This window comes from Triticum urartu, chromosome 7A, assembly GCF_056163025.1.
Source record: "Triticum urartu cultivar PI428250 chromosome 7A, HENAU_Tu73, whole genome shotgun sequence".
In the NCBI taxonomy this organism is placed as follows: domain Eukaryota; kingdom Viridiplantae; phylum Streptophyta; class Magnoliopsida; order Poales; family Poaceae; genus Triticum; species Triticum urartu.
The window spans coordinates 96411763-96422290 of NC_141879.1; the positions used below are offsets into that span (position 1 = coordinate 96411763).

General features: G+C 47.5%; 1 long non-coding RNA gene across 1 annotated transcript; it reads right to left on the bottom strand.

The window, feature by feature from the left end:
- Window positions 1-8094: 8094 nt before the first annotated feature.
- Window positions 8095-10072, bottom strand: LOC125523531 (uncharacterized). The gene is made up of 3 exons (XR_007290283.2): window positions 9581-10072; window positions 9107-9499; window positions 8095-8661 (listed from the first exon to the last, which is right to left on the bottom strand). It is a non-coding gene; the product is annotated as an uncharacterized LOC125523531 (long non-coding RNA).
- Between the last annotated feature and the right edge of the window lie 456 nt (window positions 10073-10528).

The window sequence follows — 10528 nt, forward strand, 5'->3', positions numbered from 1 at the left end:
TAATTAATAAGGCTAATTAATTATGATCAAAAAGGGCAGCAATGTCATGGTCATTGACGTTTCCATAATGGGCTGCAACGCCAGCGCCTTCGGCGTTTCTTGCCTGGTCCGCAACGCTAGCTACCTCAACGTTTCTTCTTTGGTCAGACACGCTAGCTACTTTGGCGTTTTTATGTTGCACAAAAACGCCGCGGGCTATGACGTTACTAAAATGATTAGATCATAAAATACTTTTACGTCAAGTTTATTTTGTGACAAAGTTCGATCAAATGGTCAGAATAGTAATTTCGTCCTCCATCGACTGTTCAGTGTCGAGTGCCCTGTATAGTTCTTCACCGGTAATTAAAAAAGTTAGGCGTCAATCACGTCCAAACTACCGTACTCCATCCGTCCATATTAATTTTCGCAAGTTGTACAAAATCAGCGGCAATTAATATGAATCAGGTGTAAGAGTAACTTCAATGGGGCGAACCATTTCATCCGCGGCCGTCCGTTTGGGTCGGCGCGGACAAAAAAGCCGGCCTAACGCGCCGACCCAAACGGACGCGCATCCGCTTTCGTCCGCCTGCCGACTCATTTCTGGCCCATTTTTTAGACTGATTTGCGTCGGCGCGGACACAAGACGGACGCGCGCGCTTGCCCTCTTTTCTCACCGGGCCCGCTGGTTGGTGGCACATTGAATTCACGCACTCGCCCCGCCTGCTACATCGCCGATGCCGCCGGCAATTTTTTCAGATTAAAATGGATACATAGATAGTTCTAGTATACAGAGATAAAAGAAAAAGATCACTACTCGTCGCTTTCTGACTCCGACTCGGTAATGTCCTCCTCCGACGTTTGAAGGTAGGCGTCAGCAAGCTGCTCGTCTTCAAAGTCCTAACCCGACGTTTCTTGTAGCTTCAGTTTCAATTGAGCTACCTGCTTCCGCGAACGATTGTCCTCCCGATAGGCGGCTCGCTCCCTCCTCCTCGCGTCCCTCTCCGATCTCAATTGCTTATAAAACTGGCGCTCGTCGACGATAGTTCCGGAGAAGGCGCCGGAACGGCGCTCGCGGACTCCGCGAAAATCCGAAGCGCGTAGGCGGCGGATCGACATGGTGGCGCAGAAGCGGCGAGAGTGGGCGGCCGACAGAGTGTGGAGGGAGCGCCTTCTTTTATAGCGAGCGCCGGCCGCGGCGCGCACACGAACCTTTCCCGCGCGCTGGAGCGCCAAAACCAGCGCACGCGACCCTTTCCCGCGTGTTGGAGCGTCAAAATTAGGGCGACGGCACGATATTAAACGCGCGCGGTCATGAAAATGGGTCGGCCCGTTGGGCGCACTGCCGACTCAAAACTAAAAAAGGACGGACGGCGGGCGGACGGCCGACCCAAACGGACAAAAACGCTGTCCATTTGGATCGGCCCGTTGGAGTTGCTTTAAGGAAGTAACCCATTTTATACTGATTCAGGGAAATGCATGTGGGCACAGCCTTTTTTTTTCCTTCGAATATTGGTAGTTGATCTATCAAATTCAATTTATCAGAGGGAAAAAAAATAAGTACAGGCGGACAAGAGAAGACACAAGTGGGCAAGCACCCTGAAAGAAAAACTAGGTGGAAACCAAGAAGAATACCACCGGAGCTACGCATCAGTCAATCACACCTGTAACAGCATCTACGGCCGGATTTTGGCAAATCCGGCCCTCTATACGTTCGTGTATGGCCTTCATATATTGTGTCGCACATTCATGTACCACAAATACCGATCCTTAAATTCATGCAATCCATGCGCGTGAATCATACGATATAAATTGTTCGAATTCAACCGTTCGAAACAAAAGCAAAGCAAATCACAGTTCAACAAATCGGACATACCAAAATGAAATCAATATCCAAGCGTGGCGAGTGGCTCGCTTGTCGGATCACTGGCCGGACCCGGCCATCCATGCCGCCTGCTCCGAACCCAGGCGGGCTGCGTCCTGCTCCACCGGCAACAACGCCTCCTACATGATCATGGTTTGCAAGCATTCATCATATGTAAAATGAACTAGTGGTCTATGCAAAACATTGAACATGTCGTATATAACTTTGATCAGACAGGAGCAAACAAAACGTACCAACTTTTGTATGTCATTCCGTCGAACATGTCGAGTGCAGCCCGGGCGCCGCCGGTGCGCATGCTCATCCGCGCCCGAATGAGCTGCGGCGAGTCACATACGTCAACCGCCGACATTTGCGTGGGTGGAAAACTATTCGGAATGGCCCAACCGGCTGTCGAATCCTTCTCCGTCCCAACGGGGTCGGACGGAGTAATCCGCGTCAGCGCTCGGATGGAAGGGGTGCGGGGTTCCAGGCACGGCGGGGGAGACAGCTGCTCGAGCATGTCCGCACCTCCCTGTGCCGCCGCCGCCTCCCTCTCTCACTGCCGGCGTCGCCGCATCTTTGTGGCGACGCTCTCCGCCTTGCAAGACGCTGCCAAAGAAGGGACACGGAGGGACGAGGTGGACTGTGTCTCCGTTGCGGCGTCGGGGACGGGCTGGACGACATCAACGACAGCGGATCGGGACCAATGGTGAGGATGGGGAGCAAGGGTGGCGGACGACGAGGGCTCAGGCGCGGGAAATGTTGGAGGGCGGCGGGAGGAGGAGGAAGAGTTTGGTGAATTTGATGCAATTTGTGGTGGGTTCGGGCTGTCGGGTACGACGTCGCGGGCGCCCCATATCCGCCTCATATTTGGGCTGGATATGCGGGGTGCTGGTCAACCCGGACATTTGAGTCCCGTTTAAGGAGCATGTCTGGGTTGAAATTTAATGACCAGTCAGTGATCGGGTAGCCCGTCCGAACATTTGAGACGAGTTTGATGCGTCCGGCTGTAGATGCTCTAAGATTCCATCATGCAAGGATTCCGACCGAACTACCATTCTTCATGTTCTCCTCTCAATTTTCCTCAAATTAAGCATTTGCGGCGGCTTCCTGAAGACTCCTCTATAATCCTGATTATTGATGACTTTGATCTTATCATCTTACATTAACTTTAACGATATATTATTATTGTGCGTATCTACGAATGCAGAGACCGTGAGGTTTAACATTCTCATTTTCTTTTCTTTTTGTGGCTTTCGTCAAAAGAAATAAAATGTGTTTCACCGGTGTGACCAGCGACGTCGCGATAGTGATATATATGGGCATACCAAAATTGTCGTCCCTCGTGTTTATTAAAAATCAGCAGTGTTGTGAACTGGACGACCGGAAGAATGGCCGGGTGAGCGTCTGGGGCGCCTTCAGCCCGCAGGACGTGGCCATCAAGATCAGGAAGCGGACCAACCGGCGCGTCGAAATACTAGAGCTCTGGGAGGCCGCAGGGCCGGGGGGGCGGCGACGAGCAGGGCGTCGGCGGCGGGCAGATGCCCTGAAACCCACCTTCTATGCGCCGTCAGAGCACTCGGATACTGCTCCCGTTAGCTTCTGTGCCTGAAACATTCAGAGGATTTACCCTTTCTTGTGTGCGAGCTTATAAATCATCATTTTGATCTGTACTCCTCATGACCTGTTTTGAGTGACTTTACCACTTAGTTATTTCCCCACTGACGGCCTGCTTAATCTCGACTTCTTGCTAACCAGCATCATCCAAGCTACAAACAAGCTTTTTTTTAGTTTACAAACAAGCTAGTCTGAATGTAAAGATCTTTTGCATTATTATGAACACCCCAAAGAGTGTAAAATTAATCAGGGTATCTACATCCAAAAAAGAGGAGTATACAGAATTATCTGTGGCTATTCTACAAATGTAACGCCTTGATCTGTACACCCCAAAGTGCTCATTTGTGCGGGTTGATTCACAGCAACGCCAGGGGCCTTTTTGCAAAAGAGCACGCGCTGACCGGGTATGCACCCACACGTCCACATGGCGCTCTCTAATTCGTCAGAACCAAATTTGCACATTTTATGCAAGTTGAGGGACTGGTTAGGGTCGAATTTCAAGTTGTAGGACTAAAGCATCACATTGAGAGCAAGTTCTAGGACTCCTAGTGCTTTTAACTCATTCAAAATATAGTGCGCCCGCGTTTTCTGAGGTCTAACTTTGACCATAAATTTAACCAATGAGACCAACTACGACGGGAGAAAAAATTATATAATTGAAAACTTCTTTCGAATACGAATGCATTAATATAATTTTTGCTCCCGCTACAATCAGTTTTGGTAGTTAAATTTATGGTTAAAGTTAAAACATGAAGATAAAATAAGCACTACATTGTAAAATGGAGAGAGTATCTGAAAGGGTCAATTAATGTGAGCAGTGCAGCCACAAAGACGTGTGGTACGTACCTGTCGCGAGGAGGCAGCGATCGACAGTGATCAAAGCCTCACAAACCGATGCTCCCGTCTATAAGTTACTTTCCTCGTCCTATAATATAAAACGTTTTTACAGAGGGAGTAGTAAGTACGAGCCAACAGATCGGTTAGCAGCGATGCGTCGTCGCTGTCACATGAGCTCGGCGTGGTAGACTTGCAGCAAAAAATACGTAGTTGTTAGTTGTTAGGTTTCGTGGGCAGGTTGGCCTGGGGATCACACGTCTCAGCAACGGACATACTCACTCTGTTCATTTGTATTACTCCCTTCGTTCCAAATTACTTGTCGTAGAAATGGATGTATCTAGAACTAAGATGCATCTAGATACATCCGTACTTGCGACAAGTAATTTGGAATGAAGAGAGTAGACGTTTGCATAATTTAAAGCTCAAAACAATTCAATGTCAACTGTTGAAAAGGTTTTACGGGAAAGAATGGAGCGAGTAGAATCTGCTGGCCGGTGATGCGATCATCAGGCGATAGCGATGCGATGGTCGATCATTGGACGGCCTGGATTGCATTGCACTGTAATTCAAAGCTTGTTTGTAAAGTATTCCCTCCGTCTGAAAATAGTTGTCTTAGAATGGTTGTATCTAGACTTATTTTAGTTATAGATACATTCATTTTATTCATTTTCAAGGATAAGTATTTCCGGACGGAGGGAGTACTCCGTACTTGTAAATTGCAGGAGAGTAGGAGACGGCGTACCTGCTCTGCTGATTGATACCCTGATAGTGATAGGATAACTATCAACGGCCTTTCGCCACGAAGCCTTTGTCCAGTCCGGCGAGTCGATAAGTACAGAAGAGTGGTTCAGAAGAGAAAAGGTGTGCTACCTTTTTGGAGTTTCGTTGTCGGCTTTAGTGTAAGCTGTACTAGGTATCGGTCATGAACCGTGACAGCCCATTGAGAAACTAATCAAGTGCAAGCCACGGCTAAAAATGCTCCGTAAATTCAGGATCTTGTTATTAGATCAGGATCAACGACCTCTGGAGCTACGAAATAGAGTAGTACTATTGGCCACCTAGAACCTGTCCTGGCCGTCAAAAAAGAGTGTCCCTGTCACTTTAGCTGGGACAATCACTGTTAGTTTTTACTCTGTGTATAAGATTTGTGTCTCAAGTTAAACTTCATAAAATTTAACTATATTTACGGTAGAAAAAATAACATTAACAACACTAAAGTAACACAGTCTGAAAATTAAGTTCATTGAAGAATCAAATGATATTGATTCGTATTATGAATGTTGATATATTTTTTATAAAGTTAGTCAAACTTTGTGAAGTTTGACTTCATGCTGAGTAAAATGGGACATGATCATCTCAGTTGACTAAGGCATCTCCAACACGGCACAACCAGTCCAGACATGATGATCGCGGATTCTCATTTTGGGCTGGATCGGTACCATGTTTGAGATTCCTGAGGCCAGCCTTAAACCGAAGGGCGGTCTTCGGGAGTTCGGATGTTCACCACATAGCATGTGACAATCCGGTCCCGTATGAAACCTATGCTAGCTCTAACACCCTCGCCACATTAACACAGCCTCAGTGGCCAGCCACCTGCCCGCATTGAAGCCGAACCGGCCGACGCGTCATTCGAGAAGCCTACTTCAGCTTTTAAGTCGGTTGGCTTCCCTCTCCCCGAACCCCATCCATACGCTCCACCCTTTTCCACAGCCGTCAAAAACCACAACTCCATCAGACGACGCAATGGGCAAGAAGATGATGGAGGCGGAGAATGAGTGCCAGATGCCAGCCATGGTGGCCGCTTGGCCCAGCGTCCCACCACACTAGGATGATGGATCCGAAAGAGAACCGGATCCAATCCGCGTCGTCGCCTGGTCCGTCTATGTCCACCACTTCTAGTCCATCGTGAAGGAGGAGTTGGTCGACGATGACAATATCAATTGGGTCCAGTGTCGTAATACCCTCTGCGCAACGCAGTGTCCAGATCGAAATTCACATGTGGCCATCCCACCACATCGTCGATGTTTTGGCCTTGATTTGTCATGAATTGGTTCTACCATTGTTGTCCATATAAGGTAATATGTTTATTGCATTTTCTGGTCCCATCACTTTTACACCAACTTTAAAACTCCCTCCGTTTTTAAATGTAGCGCACATTAGGTTTTTTTTAAAGTCGAACATGCATGTCCATGTTTGATCGAGATTATAGGAACCATCGACATTGATGACTTCATGTTGAATCTAATGAATACTAATTTTGTATAGTGAATGTTTGTTTGTTTTTCCCCTATAAATTTGATCAAACATAGAGATGATTGATTGACTTGAAAAAACTACTAAGAGCAAGTACAATAGTATGCTTACAACCCGCTTACATGGTATTTTTGTCTATGTGAAGAAGAGAGATGTGAAAAAAATAAGGAAAGTGGACTCTCATGCAAGAACCTAACTATATGCCTATTCTTAGACAAATACAATAAATGTTAAGGTAGATAAGAGAGAAAATAAAGAAAAAGTATTAATGTCATAGCCAACCTTATAGTCCATACTATTGTATGAGCCGTCATAGATGGCAGCGAGCTTGAAAATACAAAGGTGAACATGGATGCGCGCGCACCCACGTGAATAGTAAATTCATAAAAAATACTATAGAAAAATTAAAATTTTCTGGAATTTCACATTATGAACCTTAGTCGATCATTTTACTCACGTGTGAAGTTTCATGATGTATTGACACCAATGATATTCCTAGTGAAGAAAATACAAATGCAACCATACTATTCATTAAACGGTGTTTTTTAATATAGCTTCCATTAGCTTCGATTTTGTCATTTTTGCCTAGATTATCACGGATGTGATTTCTTCATGAAAATACATACACAAGTATACCGGTTGACTATATTAAAAAATAAATTCACATATTTTTATTTTTTTCTAGCATTTTTTGAATTTACTATTCATAAAGGGTGCGCGCGCACCCATGTTCATCAAATCCGCGTCCGCAACTAGCTGTACTATTAACTTGCTCTAATATACACGGCGTTTTAAAACAGAGTAGTTGTGTGCGCATCCGAACAAAGACCGTAATTTAACCTTTCATTTGGAAAAGAAAGTACTCCAAGTCGTCGTGGTTCACTGGTTCTTAAAAGCCACCAGTGCCTCGCAGTACGTACCACAAGTCATACTACAACTTATTGCGACGAGGCAGCGATCGATAATGATTTGTTTGCTCGTTGGTGTAAGTCAATAAATAACTAGAGTAAAATACAGTACAAGCATGGCCCAAAACAGGCCGTAGTTGTTGAGAAGGCACTCGTCGGTCCGCGTCGATGAGGCCATGTAAAACTTCTCCACTGCGTAGCCCTGTTTCTGTTTCTGCCACACACACGCATGCATGCCTCCTGTGGGTCGTCACGACTGACGACGCTATAAAGTTTCATGGACGACATCGCTCGGCGGGCAGTTCGGGACCACGGTGACAGTGATCATGACTTGATTCTCACAAGCCCACGCTCCGTCCAGTGAGCTACGAGCCAACGGAGCAATCGGCAGCGTCATTGTCACACGAGCTCAGCATCCTGGACTTACTTTATCAATCTTGGGTTAAGTATATTCTTCCTTCGTGAGATCTTACATCAAGACCCATCTAAAATAACATCAAAAACAGCCGGCTACGTGCATGCTTGACCGTCGTGGTGATCCACCGCTCGGCTCATACTCTCTCCGTCCCAACAAAATAAATGTCTTTTTTTTTGCGGGGAACAAAATAAATGTCTTAACTTAGTATGAAGTTGACATACTTATTTTAAAACGAATGGAATACTTCAAATTGCATTAGAACATACTCTTCAGCCGCCCTTCCTTATTAAGCACATACTCCCTTCGTCCTGAAATTCATGTCGCACGCACAGTACAATGATGTTTTTGCAGAAAAGCCCTTAAACTTCTAAAGCTCTGACAAATAAGTCTCCATCTCGTTCTTCCTCCTCCGTCCGTCGCCCGCGCGGCGCCATGGCCAGCCGCCCGTTGCCCAAGCAGGTCCTGCTCTGCCGACGAGCCCGCCCAGGAGGCCACCCACAACAGGCCCTGCACCGCCGACGAGTCCGCCCAGGAGGACCTCCGCCGCCCACCCACGAGCAGGGCCTCCGCCACCCACCGCCGTTGCGCTGGTCCACTTTGCCCCTGATTCTGCCGTCCACCGCCGCCACTCTGGTCCACTTTGCCCCCAATTCTGCCGCCCACCGCCGCAGCGCTGGTCCACTTCGCCCCCGATTCGGCCGCCGGCTACTGGTGGTGGTGGTTGTGGTCGACAGCCACTAACCCGCCCACGAACAGGATCTTAGTAAGATTGAGATCTCTTCGTACTGCTGTAAACAAAGATTGCAAGAAGATCTTAGTAAGATTGAGATCTTACTAATTATTGTTGCATGAGTATTACTAAGATCTTACTGATTGTTGTTGAGCATTCTGTACAACAACAACATTGATTTGAATTTTTCTACTGAATTTAAATGATGGGACTAACAGAATTTTGTTTACTGAATTTTTCTTTCTAAATTGCTGCTGATCATGGTCATGGTCAAAGACTACTTTCAAAAACGTTGGATGCATTCAGTAGATGCATAATGCATGATCATGATCAGAAACTGCTGAAAATGCAGTGCCTACACCATTCTATACCAACCACACCACAATTCAGAGAAAAATGAAGCATAGACCTACTCCCGACACACCACAATTTACACAGGATCCACCACATTTTGGAGTAATTTGCAGTAAGGAATTGACATCACTAAACATCTTGGAATTGACCTGCGAAGAAGACAGCAGGCGCTGCCGTCGAGTTTGCAAGGGGGAGCCTTTGCTTGTGTCGTCTGGCTCGTCGCAAGGAGGAGTACATAGTTTCAGATAATACGTATACCTGTGACTGGAAACGCTGTTGGACCCCATGGAAGAGCTGCTCCTCTGATGGAGTACCTGAAAACACCCAGTTGTGTAAAGCCCAGTTTTATACCTGAAAATTCAGATTGTGAAGAATTTCCAATCAAAGTCCATACGAATTTCCAATCAAAGTACTCCAACTTAAATGATTCAGAATAAAACAAGGTTCAGAAATGTTGTCTCCAACTTAAATTCAGAATTCTACTCCTTACAGCACACCAGCGACAGATCTTGACACACCGGCACACCCATCTCCTCAAGCTCCTGCACGCACATAATCGATCACTTCCCCCAATCACTACGGCATACCGCATCCAAGGAGTCATACTCAGCTCGATTTGGTACCTTCTAGAGCGACTCACCGGCGGAGCACGCCTGCTTGGCGTCAGCACTCACCAAGGTAGGACCTTGATGAACAGCTCCATGGCGTCCGTCTCCTGACGAGCAGGCGTGGATCTGGCCGCCACCATGGCCTGCTCGATGGCGGACATGGATGGAGGCAGCAGGGAGGAGCTCACCATGGAGAAGGAAGGAGGACGCAAGCCATGGCGACGAGGGACTCAAGGAAGGGGCAAAGCCGTTCCTTGAGCTTCGCGGGGGAGCTGTGGCGCGGCGGAAGCAGGATTTGCAGGGTAGGGAGGAGAGAACTGGGCGGGGGAGTTGCGCGGGCGAGCGGCGCCGCGGCTCAGCGTGGGGGAGCTGCGAGGCGTCGCCGACAAGGGGGTGAGCGAGCGTGGGCGAGCTGCGCAGTCGGAGGGGAACGGGGACTGCGGGTTCTGTCGGTATAAGATAGAGGGGTTTTCTGCAAAATGTAGCTACAACATGAATTTTCGGACGGAGGGAGTACTTAAAAAAACTCAAGGTCCTTCTCCTTTCTGCTCCTCATAATTCCAACTGTCGTGTCAGCATCACCATTTGCAATGAGTTTTATTTTCTCTCGGCAGCATAGATTATAAATGTCCCACCTGATAAGCCCGCACTTATCGTACGAATCGTACCTGCTGATGAAGTTGTCCATTATTATATGATTTCTTATCCCGGCCGCTTCCATCACCAATATCTCCGCCCTCTTGCCATCTCCAATCCATCTGTGCGACCACAGAAAACAGACCTTGTCGGGCCGAGCGATCGCGTGGTTGTGATCATCCACGAATGACACGATGAACCAAACACCACGTTCTCTGTCCAGCTTCACCACGATATGTGCACCGCAGTCGCAACGAGTCTCCGGTCTAAGCCCGCGCTTGCGGCCCTTCATGGTTATGAACTTGCTCTGCCTTCTCCCTGCCCAGG